This window comes from Vicugna pacos, unplaced genomic scaffold, assembly GCF_048564905.1.
Source record: "Vicugna pacos unplaced genomic scaffold, VicPac4 scaffold_112, whole genome shotgun sequence".
Lineage (NCBI taxonomy): Eukaryota > Metazoa > Chordata > Mammalia > Artiodactyla > Camelidae > Vicugna > Vicugna pacos.
The window spans coordinates 665,471-678,894 of record NW_027328792.1 but is presented as its reverse complement, the minus strand read 5'-3'; the positions used below and the strand labels follow the sequence as shown (position 1 = coordinate 678,894).

The 13,424-nt window shown below is 38.9% G+C and overlaps 1 long non-coding RNA gene across 1 annotated transcript in view; it reads left to right on the top strand.

Annotated features, from left to right (window-relative positions):
• The window catches only part of LOC140694925 (uncharacterized), a 92,423-nt gene that overhangs the window by 49,813 nt on the left and 29,186 nt on the right, over positions 1-13,424 (top strand). The window lies entirely within an intron of this gene.

Below are 13,424 nucleotides of genomic sequence, written 5' to 3'. Positions count from 1 at the left end.
CCTGAGAAACTGGAGGGAAAAGATGCTGCAAATGCAGGCTAAGTTCAGACACTATTGTGTGTCATGAGTGATAGGAAAAGACTGTTCAGGCAGCCACGAGAGAACCCTGTGGTTGTCCCAGTTGGGCGTCACACAGGAGGGAGGAGCAGAGTTATATACTTTGCCACTTATTAGCTGTGTGACTTTGAGCAATATCACCCCACTTCTCTCTATATATATCTACATCTGTAAAGAGACACAGTGACAAGCTCGTGTCATCAGAATGCTTTGTTTAACTCTGATCCCCTTTGTCCAGTCCTGTCAGTGCTGCCCTGCAAGGTTCTGCAGCGGCTGCTCTTGCCCTGTGATGGGAGGGCATAAAAGGGCATTGTAGCACCCGAGGGCAGAAAGGGGTTGCTTTAAAAGCAGACATGTAGCGTCCTGCAGCTGCAGACCTGCAGGCAGTTTGGTTCATGGTCGTGGAGAGGACTTTGGAGGCCTTAGCGTCGTCTTAAGACTTGTTTTCCCTTGGGGACCTGATTTGCCTTTGCAGATTAATGTTGAAGATTTGGGCTTCTGGCAAAGCTGTTTTCAGAGATGGGTATATACGTAAAATATCATATAAAATAAAATGATTTATTTAACGTGTGCGACTTTGCAGCTGTTGGGAAGAGCTGTGTTTGCCTGGTCTCCACGGGGGACACCAAGGGTCAGCAGAGCGTGCGGGAGGGAAGGCAGCCTGCAGTGCTTCTGCGGGGTGTTCTCCCCAGCATGGTGCTCTGCTGAGTTGTCTCTTCTCTGAGTTTGGTTGCCAGAGGAGCAGACAGCAAAGTAATGAGTTCTGGAGGGATTGTATAATGACAGGAAGAAATAGGAACCTGGAGATTTTCTGGACTAAAACACGCTTTTGGTTCCTGATTCAGTGTGTTCCATTACAGAATTGATGAGTTGTGTCTATTCTGGAACGTCATTGAAATAAACGTTCAGCCTAAATGTTAAGGGCTTTGGTTTATTTGGCTGGAGGACTCGAGCCGGGATGACAGCCTCTCAGATCACACTGAGGGACTGCTCCCAAGAGGTAGTGGAGGAGCTAGGATAAATAGAATCTTTACAACAAAGATCAGGTAATTGGAACAATAAAATATTGCTTGTTATCTAAAGAAAACCAGATATCTCAAGTTCAAGTATTTAGTGGTTTTCTATGTATGGTGGGAAGCAAACATTTGGGTCATTGAATTCATTCCTTTGGCAAGCACCTGGCTATCTAGGGCCAGTATCCTGTCCTTTCTTGCACTGAGTCTGCTCAGAGGGCACCACTGTGAGTGGCTGAGAGGCCGGGCTGTAGGCATGAACTCGCTGGGGGTTGGCAGCAGCCGCTGATGATTTGGATTCAGCATTCTTTGTTTACTGACATGGTTGCAGTATTTTCATGCACATTGTAGTATTTTCATTCACAGTGTTCCCCCTTGGTCCTAAATTCGACCAATATTTTGAGAGACATTTCATGACCAATTTTGTCCCACGGTGCTAGGATGGCTCATTCCTAGTTCAGGTGAAGAATCTTCTGAGTTGCCATTCAAGGTGTTAGTTTTTTTTATCAGGCCCTGTTGATACTAAAAGTTCTCTGGATCACCTGTCTTACTACTCTATTATGATCCAGGAAGTGTTTACCCATCTTTGCTCATTCCCATACCTAGAATCACACTATTATATTTATTTTATTCAGGGTTATAAATTTTATCTGTTTCTTCAAGATGTTTAGCCATCATCCATCTTGTGGGCCTAGTTACACATTGGGAAATGTAACAGACAACAATTTTATAAAATAGACAGGATATAAGTAATACAGCTAGTAACGTTAATAAAGTCACGAGTAAGAATTTAATAGTCGAGAAGTTGTATTTTTGGGTTAAAATTTTGCTTGTGTTTCTGAGTTTGATCCTATGAGAAAGTTCATATTTATGGTCAGGGTCAGGGCAGGTATTAATTGGCCAGTTGAAATCTCCCACCTTGTAAGATCAACAGTGGCCTAAACAGAACTATAAATTCTTTTTAGAATAACGTTTCTGAGGGCTATCTAGTTAGAGCCTTGGAGTAGGGAAACCCACCAAGGTAACACAGAAGTACTAGACATAGGTAATTTATCATAAACTTAACAATTGGAGTAGTTCATAATCAAAGGTTGGAGAAATTATCAAAGTAATTGGTATACAGTCCTGGTCCGGTGTCTTGGGTCAGCAGTCTAGCTCAGATGTCGTCTTCTTCTCATCCTGGTATGGAAGCTTTTTCTCCATTTGGGCATTGTTTTAAGGTGAGCAGTGCTCTATAGGCCAGTGCACTGCAGGGGCTGTTTCAGATAGGAAATGAATCCGAGACTCCGTTTCCTTCAGCTTTGGTGTGTATGGTCTAGTTAAGAGTATCTGAAAAAGGGTCTTTCCATTCAGGTTGGAGACAGTTCTTTAAGTCATGCCTGTTGCAGTATGTATAATCCCCTGGCTGCAGGTCATGGGGCATTGGAATTTTACCCAAGGATAGATTACTGAGCTTCAGAATCAAACCTAGAGTATTCTTTTCATAATTCAATTAAACTGTACAGCAGTGTGACATAACAGCAAGGAATGATCTGGGAAGTGTCTTAGTAAATATGGACCTCAATTAACAAAACTAGAATTTAATATCGACTAAAATATAATTTTTTTCTCTCTAAAGTTACCCTCAGTTTTCTCAAATATAGCCAAATCAAGATTAATTTCTTTACAAATTAAATCTGATTATTTGATCATATAGGCTTTTTAAATTGACTGTGTTGGAAGTTTTAATACGGAGTCTCAGGGTAGAATGTTAATAAGGTTTTCTAAGGCCAAGAAAGCCACGTCAAGGCTTTTCATGGATTTTTGCCTTACAGATTTAGGTAAATTCTTTTCTCTTTAAAATCCTTAAAATACCTTTATACTCCTATATCTCTTAGGAGATGATCTCCCTAATTTGTCTGATAGAGCCACTGGGGACCTAAGTATTTTTAGTCTTTTGAGGGATCAGATAGAGAGAAAAGATAACTGTTCCAAGTCTGTATACATAGTTATAATTTATCAAATTGCTGTGAACCATAACTAGCTTAAGGAGAAGAGATTCTTTATGTCTGGGAAACAGGTTAAAAGGCAGTAGTATTTCAAACAATATCAAAAATTATAACCATATTCAGCTGGTTAATCAGTCCCATGTAACTAATTCTTTTAATGAGAGTTTTCATTAGAACTTTAAAATGTCTTACCCAGTTTAGTTCAGTGCTGTAGTTTGAAATTTATTAGAAATCAGTAAATCTCCTTGAAGAGAAAGCATTTTGCAAAACCATCAGAAGAAAACAATTAACTGTCTATAAATGACAAAAGATTTAAAAGCATGGTTAAACACCGTTACACTATAATCAATAAAGAAACCTGTTCACTATACCCATAATTATCACTGGTAACATTTCAGATAAACCAGAATTTTAGGGAGTCCATATAATTTCTACAATACCTATATTAATAATATTTCTCATTCAATATAACCTTAGAAGTTTTATGATTCATTTGACAATTCCATGTTACTTAAAATGCCAAATGAAACTTTATAGTTAAAAATCTCTCTTTGGGATGTTTCAGGGGCCTTCTGTAGCATCCCAAACTTAACTGGAGATTAAAAGAATTTTAATTAATTAAATTAATTTTTATTTAATTAATTAGAATTTTATATTTGGGGAGCTTTTTGAAAGATTTCAGAACACTTGATCAGATAAACATATAGATCACTGTAATGTAGTACTAATTCATTAACAAGAAAATATGTCAAATGTAAAGGCAGAACAGATCAGCTAAGTGGTATAAGAAGTTTTACAATCTGTTACTGAAGGTGGATTAATATTTTAAGAAAATTTTTTCCTCTTAACAGAGAGAAAACCAAATCTAATCTTGTTCCAGCTAACTTCTAAGATTCATTTACGTTGCCCAATTTGATTCTAAACTTAGCCAATTCTGACCACGTACAAAACTTTCCTCAGGGTTCCTTTTCCACAAGCCTTCCACAGCTTTCTATACTTATATTAGTGTGTCCCTTATTTTGTCTTCCATTCAGAGGTAACCAGCTTCAGGAGAAAGTCACTATTTTTCATTAACAAAGTATTATTCCATTCTTACATCTTCCTTTACGCATTTATATTACTTTCCTATGATACTGAGATCATTCCCTTACTAATAGAGACTATTTCTGTGTGACACCAACCATTTATTAATATTTCTAAACACCTTTAGTTTCACTGTAAGAGGAAGTTAAATGTTAAGTATTCATATTTCAATCTTATTTTATCTGAAAATGGCATAGATATTTAATAAAATCTTGTCATTTAACTTAATTTAGCACAACTCTAGAATTTAAAGATATCAAACATTTAGAGATTATTTTAAGCATACATTTTAAAAATATATTTTAAATATTTACCCAAAGCTCTCATCTCATTTACATTTAATTTACTTAAAATTTTACCACAGCACATTACTGTTATTTTTTTTTTGACAAATCTGCAACAGATATAACAGGATCTTATTTGACTTTCATTAAACCTAGGTACAGTAAAGGTATTATAGTTAAGATGGATGATTTTAAAGATGTCTACATTTATTAGAACATACTTAAACTAAACAATATCAAATATTACCTTAATATTGAATATTTTCCAATTCACATGACACTGAAAGTCAATTTGTTAAGTTTTTATTTTAAAAATACTTAATTTTTAAGCTCTTATATTTTTACATCAATTAAGCAGAGCTCTTTGACTTCGAAATTTTTTTTTTTAGCAGTAGAAATATCTCACTTCTATAATCTGTATGCAGGCTTATAAACAGACAAAAGCTAGAGATCTCATAGCTTCACTTTAAAACTTACTTATATTTATAATAATAGTTGGAGTAAGCTGAATTTGCTTGCTCAAATCACTAAGGCTTACTATTTATGAAACAGATAATTAAGATTTCCTCACAAAGTCTGAAGGACCCGTCAGAGTTCTGAGTTCTAAAATGCCAAAAATTTCATGGCCTCAAGTTTTATTTCGTTGAGCTAATTAGGCTCAGTCCTAGGTCACTGTTTGTTGTATTTATATTTCTGATCTGCAAGACAAAGACACTCTCTTCCAGGTCCCCAGATAAATGCTCTGTCACCCAGACCCAATTTTATCTCCTTAATTGGCATTTTTGTATCAGTGAGAAGAGCTGTAAACAAAGAATTCCATGTTTTAAAACTAAGGTTTTCTTTATTTTGTCTTCCAAAGCTTGCATAAGACATTTATTAAGGTCTCTTTTCCTTGAGTTATAAGTTAAACCCAGGGTAAACCTATTTTTTTTTTTTAGCTACTCAAATTACTTTTTAGATTTACGTTATATTGGACGTCTCAAGTAACTATATTGGTTTCCTTTAATTTGTTCAATTAATATTTTCAGAGGGATAGACATGTGCCCAGCCTTATAATACCAAGAAGGGGAAGCGTTTTTCCACTGAAACATATCTATCCCACAACATAAGCAAAAGGTTTATATAAAGACCATCTAAATATACCAATTTCACAAACTTTTATCTCAATTTTATTAAATCTTATACCTTTAATTTTTATATTTATTAAGTTTAATCAATAATTCTTATTTCTAGAAGGAGTGACAGAAACCTTTTTTTTGTGGGTGTACATTGTATATAATTTTATAGAAGTCTCTAGGATGCCCAAGTTTCAGCCAAAGAGCTTAGGCCCTTCTCGATTTTTAATTTCATTAATTGGTCTGTTGTCCCAATCCTTGATCAAGTATTTCAGTCTACATATAAATATATGTTAAACTGTGGTAAATAAAACGGACTTGTTTGAACTTTAATGTTGGGGGGGAGTAGGTGAACTCTTTGGCCCTTTTTTTTTAACTTTACGTAGTGTAATATCAAAACCCTGTATGTAAATCTAAAAATGTCCATTTTATTTATCTCATTCAAAATAACCATATAAAAATATTTATCCTTTTGGGATAAGCCACTTATCTGTTTTTTTGACATTTTTACAATCCTTTTTCCAGTTATTCAACCTAATTAACATTAATTATACTAAGTTTTTATTAGCATCTCTAGAAACATTTATCAGAAAGGAAAAACAAAAATGTAGCTTTTCAAACCAGTTATATTTTTATATCTGAGTTCTTAGGTTAACCATTAGATATATTTTTCTGCATTTAAACTTTATTTTAATAGGTACCAATAAAACAGCCGTTTATAATGAGATCTCTTTAAACTTTCACCAATTAAAAAGTTTTTCCAAATTAAAAAATCCATCATATGGCCATCAATTTATATATATATAAATATATATATATATATATATATATATATATATATATATATATATAGTGATTTTAAACCAATAAGATGAAGAGGCCCTTCCACATGAGAGTCGGGGTGTTGCCTAAATAAAATTCAAAGGTTTACTCTCCAAAAGCTTAAAGCCTTCGTGGTCCAGGCTGATGCAACAAAGTTTAAGATGGCAAAATATCTGAAAATTGGTACAATCAAAGAATTGCTTAGAATCCCAATTTATTTGCGTGGCCACCGTATGTACACAATACTTGAACTTTTGTATGGCAGAGTCCAAGGTTTCCTTTAAAAACTAAACTAAACATATATATACTTACATGCACACACTTAAAACATCCAGAGAAAGATAAAACGTTTACATTTCAAGGACACAGGAAGAGAAATCCAAGTTCCCACTAAAGGGGATTTTGTTTTTATAAGTTCAGAATGCCAAAAAATGTTTTTATCAGGCCTGGTTATTTCCAGAGTGAGTTTTTTTTTTTTCTTATTCCCGATTAATGTTGTAAGTTTTGTATGTACATAAATCTGGCTGGGGTTTTACTTGGAGACTGGCAATCTGTCATTTCTTTTTCTTTTCTTTTCTGTTCTTTATTTTTTTTTTGAAAGTTCTATTCCCCATTGTAAGGTCGGGTTCTCAGAATAAATTTGCTAGTAAGATTTCCCACAGGGACAACTCTGTGGCATGAAGTCTTTGTGTCTACCACTCCTGGAAGATTCCCTGTCACCTGAGAATGCTGTTACCAGCCAGGAGGATGGTCCAAAATTTGGAGTTGAAAGTTTCCTCATAAGAGTTTTACTTTTATCCTGAAAAATTCAATGGAGGTAACCAAATTGAGGAAAACATTAGACCAGCCTCTTACCTAACCACTCAGTCCTGAACCCAGTGTCTTTCAACTTGGACTCACTCGGGATGTCTCCACTGGGTGGGTAATTCACCTCAGTTTCTTTCAACTGGAGGGCCACGTACCTGGATACACCGCCAGATAAAACTTAGGATCATCAACCAATATGTGAGATCTGAGAACCAGGAGAGACTCAGCCAAATTCATCTGGACCCCCTGAGGAGGCGGATGAGCACAAAGGGCCACTGCTGGTACCAAGGCTCTGGTTACTTGGAGAGTTCAGGTGGAGAGAAATCTGCTGTGGTGCTTCATGGTGTCCAAAACTGTTGACTGAAATAAACGTGCAGCCTAAAAGTTAAGAGTTATGTTTCATTTGGCGGGAGGACTCGAGCCAGGATGACCGTCTCTCAGAACTCTCTGAGGGACTGCTCCCAAGAGGTTGAGGAAGAGCTAGGATATATAGGAGCTTTACAACAAAGACCAGGTTGTTGGAACAATAAAAGATTACTTGTTATCTAAAGAAAGCCAGGTATCTCAAGTTCAAGAATTTAGTGATTTTGTATGAATGGGAGGAAGCAAATATTAGGACTCACTGAATTCATTTTTTAGACAAGCACCTAGCTATCTCGGGCCAGTAGCCCGTCCTTTCTTATTCTGAGTCTGCTCAGAGGGCACCATTGTGAGTTGCTGCAGTGGCTGGGCTGCAGGCCTGTCCTCGCCGGGGAGTGGCGGAAGCCTTTAATGACTTGGTATCAGTATTCTTTGTTTACTGACATGGTTGCAGTATTCTCATTCACATTGTAGTTTTTCGTTCACAGACCGAATATGGATCATCTGCAAACTTGGAAAGCAACCGAGATGGAATTACTGCAGATACCTTCTGCTTTAATAAGCCGTGTGCAAACATAAACACGGAGGAAGCATACACTTGGATTTGGAGGTGTAGGAAAGGGATCCTGCACATTGCAGGAGAACGCAATGCAGAATTCCTTAAGTCCAACTTTCTTTACTGTAGTGGTTTCTGAGAACAGTTTATGGTAATTAAACAACATTGACAAACGGTGGCACACATTGCTTTTAAGGGATGGCCGGCTGCAAACTTTTATATTGGACAGGTGGAATTCATAGGCAAGTGGTCAGGTGGATGGGAGAGAGATGGAGCCAAGGCCTGGGCCCAGATTCCGGTTTAAATTGCCATTTCTTCACCATAGGGCCTTGGAATAGAATGCATACTCTCAACCTGTTGGTGAATCTGTGAAATGGGCATGATAATATTCATTTCTTCCTGGGATTGTTGTAAGATCTAAAGAGTATTATAGCACACATGAAGCATTTAACACCCTGGCACTTAGCAGTGTTCACTGTGTGGGGCCGCCCCGCTTAGCGTGCGTCAGAGCCGTAAAGGCAGCATTTGTCTGTTGAGGATGCACTTGTAGCCCCTTGGCTAGGTTGTGAATTTGTTGATTTCCTTTAATACTTGTAACTCTGTGTGACATGGGCAGTTATTTTCATGGACAGATGAGGAATCTCAGGGTAAAGAAGACTGTGTAATTTGCCCAAGGTCAGACCATAATTTTGGGTGCAGGGGCCTCAGTTCAGCATGGGCCCCTGGGCCTTCTGCTCTCTCCGTTCAGCACCAGAGCCAGATATGGAGTTGGCTGTTTCCCTGCCCAGAATATCCGGCAGGACCCAAGACACACCTGGCCCTGTGCTGCTTGAGCAAAAACTCCGGAGGAGAGGGAGTTACAAAAGGGATAAACATAAAAACAGACGACAGCAAACTGTGATCAGCTCTGAGAAGGAAAGGAACACGTCTCGCCGTGCAGAGCTGGGAGCTTTCCCGTCTGGGCTGCTCTGGGGGTGTTCATCTCAGCTAAACAAGTTCTGCTGTTGCAGCAAGGCAGGAAGGCAGGGCGCATGTGGGCAGGTAGACAGGGCCTCATTGATCGTACTCATTCCCCATTAAGCGGCAGCTTTCACGGGCACTTACCTAGTAAACATTGGCCATAATCTTCACGCAATTTGCTTGGTAGTTTTATTGACCCCAGCTTTGAGATGAGGTCATTGAAGCTGGGGAGTTTGTTGCATGCCCGTGATTACCTTGCAAATACCCCCACTGGTCTTTCAACCTAGACTGGTGTGGCTGTCATGCCCCATCCCTGTGAATGGCATCGTGTAGCTTCTCCCAAGTGGCCCAAGTGACTGACATTGATATGCTTAATTCGTAGGAAATGGTATGTGGCAATAAGAGAAAAAGATAGTAAGAAATTGTTTGGAAAACAAGAAAAAAACCTATTCTTCCCCAGCTGGGGGAGCGTAACCTGTATCACCCACCCTAATCACTGCCTGTCACCTCCTCCCTGAGGATTCTGTGTTCAGAAGCCACTCTGAGCCTTGGGAGAACATTTTTCCTCATGACACTTTTGACTAGGACCCGCGACATCTCTGTCCCTGGTTAACACTCTCTTCAAAGCCGTTTAAATTTTTTGCAGGTTCCTCCACTCTGATGTACGAATACCCTGTATAACTTCTTGATGCAGCTCCTTAATGAAGATCTTGTGATGGAAACCTAGCCAAAACTGGGATGTATGCACATAGTGACTGCAACTTCAGCACATTGTGAGTTCATAATCAGAGGGGTGGGTGACTCAGGAAAGGCTTTCTTAAGGTAACAAGGGGAAAGTGAAAGGACGCTTGCTGTGTGAGAAAGAAACATCTCGGTCACAGCCAGCAAGACACCTGTGTTCATGATGGGGTGTGGCGAGTGCAGAGTTCTCACAAAGAAAGAAGTGATGTGATGGGAGGGAGGACAGTTGGGTAATTTATTGGGGAGGAAAAAAGTGGGCTGAACATTTCCTGGTTGAACAAGAGGATTGTGACATGACGTGCTTGTATTTTGGAGAGAAGGGTTTTGTGGGGACAGGCCTAGGAGTACGCTGTATGGCTGGGGAGTCAGCACAACAGAGAAACACAGAGAACCGGGCAGACCCCAAGGCCCAAGCTGGGGGAGAGGCTGCCCGCAAATTGGAACCCTGGAAGCTGGTTCTGTCCCTTAGCTGGGGCCTCAGACGTCACTTCACAGCCCAGTCCTGTTGATACAAGAATAAAAAACGTTGGGCATGAGAAGGGCTGTGTCCCAGGCTTTCGTTGAGCCCCTGGGATGTGCCCCACCAGATTTTGTTCTTTGACTTCATGCAGTAAAGAATTCAAGAGCAAGCCAGTGTTGAGTAAAGGTATATATATTCAGACAGATACATTGAAATGCAAGAGAAACGTCACGAGGTGTGGGGGTTTCATGCACAGATTAGAAGTAGGTACACACCCCACAGACAGAAGGTCTGTCTTCTCCAAAGAGGGACAGAGAGTGGTGACCGCGAGGTGGCGCTGTGTTGCTTGTTTTCTTGGGCTTGGTGGTTTCATATGCTAATAAGTAGAAGGACCAGCCTTAGGGCAAGGGGCTAGGATTCCCAGGGAGTTGGCCATTTCCCACCCTTTGACCTTTTGTGGCTATCATTGGGACTGCCATGGTGCCTGGGGCATGTTATTCACCAGGTTACTATTACAATGGATGTTTATTGAATCTCAAGATCTGCTAGAAGTTAAATCTCTTCATCCTGAGCCTCAAGGCCTATTGGGGGTTGAATCCTTCACCATTTTGATGTCAATTGCTGCGGCCTTCCTTGAATGGCTGTGCTCTTCCCCCTTCCATCCTGTATCACTGTGATGACACAAAGACAGCAAAGGCCGGGCCCTAACCGTGCTCCTGCATTTAACGGCAGGAGGTGTGGTGTGGGCTTATGATGACTCTGAGTGGTGAGAAGGATGTTTCAGATTTTCCCACGTGAGACATGGCGACTTACCAGCAGCCTCCCCAGATTTATCTCACGGGCATTATCGCTTGTGTTGTTATGGAAACAAAAGGCCAGCCAAGAAATAAGAATCACACAGAGGGTTGGAGTACTGAGATTTATTACGCTGGCGGGCTCAGAGGGGTTTCTTTTCCAAAGCTCTGAGCACCTCCAAGACGTACACATGAGGTTTTATAGGGTTAATTACAAGTATGGGGCTAATACCCAATAAGGCTCAAACAACAAAAAGCAAGGAATCAGTACACTGAAGCTTATCAATTTGGAACAGATCACGTTACTGACAACTGTTGACCTTGGATTTTCGGGTTAGCTTATTAGCCCAGTAAGCTGACACTAAACTTCAGATTTACCAGGTAGCCCAGCAAAACTTAGATCAGGAAACCGACACTTATCACACTTTGATTTGTGACTTAGCTTGTTAGGCCAGCTGTGGTTTTCCTTCAGTGTCACTTATCTTTTGAATTTTTCTTTTTTTCTTTTTTTTAATATTTAATCCAAATTTAATATCAGGGTTCTTTGGGAAAGAAATTTCTCTTTTTCTTTTCTTTGGTGATCTTTTAGGGGGGCAGTTAATTAGATGTATTTACCTGTTAGTGGAAGCCCTGGGGCTTCAACCCAGGACCCCGTGCACGCTAAGCACACGCTCTACCACCCGCCCCATCATCTTTTCTTTTTGGTTTCGCTGCCAAGAATCCTACAGCTGAATTTCTAGTCAGCCTTAACACTTGCCCTGACTTCATGGAATCCATTTTTATGAGTTTACTTCCCCCTGGTTTCATTTAAGTATTGAATCTCCATTTTCTCTTCACTCTCCGTTTTGCCTTTTGTTGTTATGGTTGTTAAGCTGTGTTTAACAGAATTGTTTAAATTCTCTTTTAGCAAGAGGCTGAATGTAAATAAATATGTAAGCAAACAGCACAATTAAATGCTTTTATACAATCTGAGCTGTTTAGTAGTAACTTAAAAACCGAATTGAATATTAAAGTGATAGCATTTTAAAAATATTTTTTAATTTTTCATAAAAATATAGCTGATTTAAAATATGATATTAGTTTCAGGTGTACAATAGATGCTCCATTTATAGTTACTGTAAAACATTGTCTGTATTCCCTGTGTTGTAAGATACATCCCTCTAGCGTGTTTACATTACATGTTGCAGTTTGTATAAGAAAGTTGGGTAACGCAGAGTCTGGAACGTGGCTGTGTATGACTCAGGTTCACGCTCACCCTGCCTGTCAGAGCTCAGGCCTTCACTCCTTTCTGCAGGGGAGCGAGTGGAGGCAGCTCTCATCAGCGCTGTCACCACCCTCTGAGTGGCAGTGACAGCAGTGACTGTGTGTGGACGTGCAAATTGTTTTTCCAAGAGCTTTATATGCGTTTCTGCATTTAATAATTAAAGCCCTCCTGTGAGGAAGCGTTTTAAGTTTTTAATGCATAATACATTTTATTTTGATATTGATAGATTTCAAACCTCTGGAAAATTTACAGGAGTAGTACAATAAACGCTTAGATACAGTTCACTTTAAAGGGCACTATTTGGCTTTCTGTGTCTGGCTTATTTTAGCATAAAGTTTCAAGGTTCATCCATAATTGTAGCCTGAATCAGTACTTTATTCTTTTTGCTTGATAATATCCTTTTCCTTTGTTTTCGTTTTTGGTCTATTTAAAAATATTTTCATTGAAGTCTTGTTAGTTTATAATTTTGTGTTAGTTTCTTGTGTACAGCACAACACTTCAGCTAATTAGGAACCTACCTGTATTCATTTTCATCCTCTTTTTAAACATAAGTTACTATAAGATATTAAATATATTCTCCTGTGCTATACAGTATAAACTTGCTGTTTATTCTTTACATACTCAGTATCTGCAAATCTTGAACTCCCAGTTTATTCCTTCCCACACCCTCTCCCCACTGGTAACCATAGTTTGGTTTCTATGTCTCTGTGTCTGTTTCTGTTCTGTAGATAAGTTTATTTTTTTGTTTCTTTCTATTTTTTTTTTTTTTAGAGTCCACATGTGAGCAATCTCATATGGTATTTTCCTTTCTCTTTCTGGCTTACTTCACTTAGAATGACATTCTCCAGGTCCATTGATGTTGCTGCCAATGTCATTATTTTATTATTATTTTATGGCTGAATAGTAGTCTATTGGACAAATATGCTACAACCTCTTTATCCAGTCATCTCTCAGTGGACATTTCGGTTGCTTCCATGTCTTGATATTGTAAATAGTGCTGCTGTGTACATTGGGGTGTAGGTGTCTTTTTCAATTAGGGTTCCTTCTGGATATATGCCCAGGAGTGGGATTGCTGGGTCATCTGGGAGGTCAATTTTATGTCTTTAGAGGAACATCTATA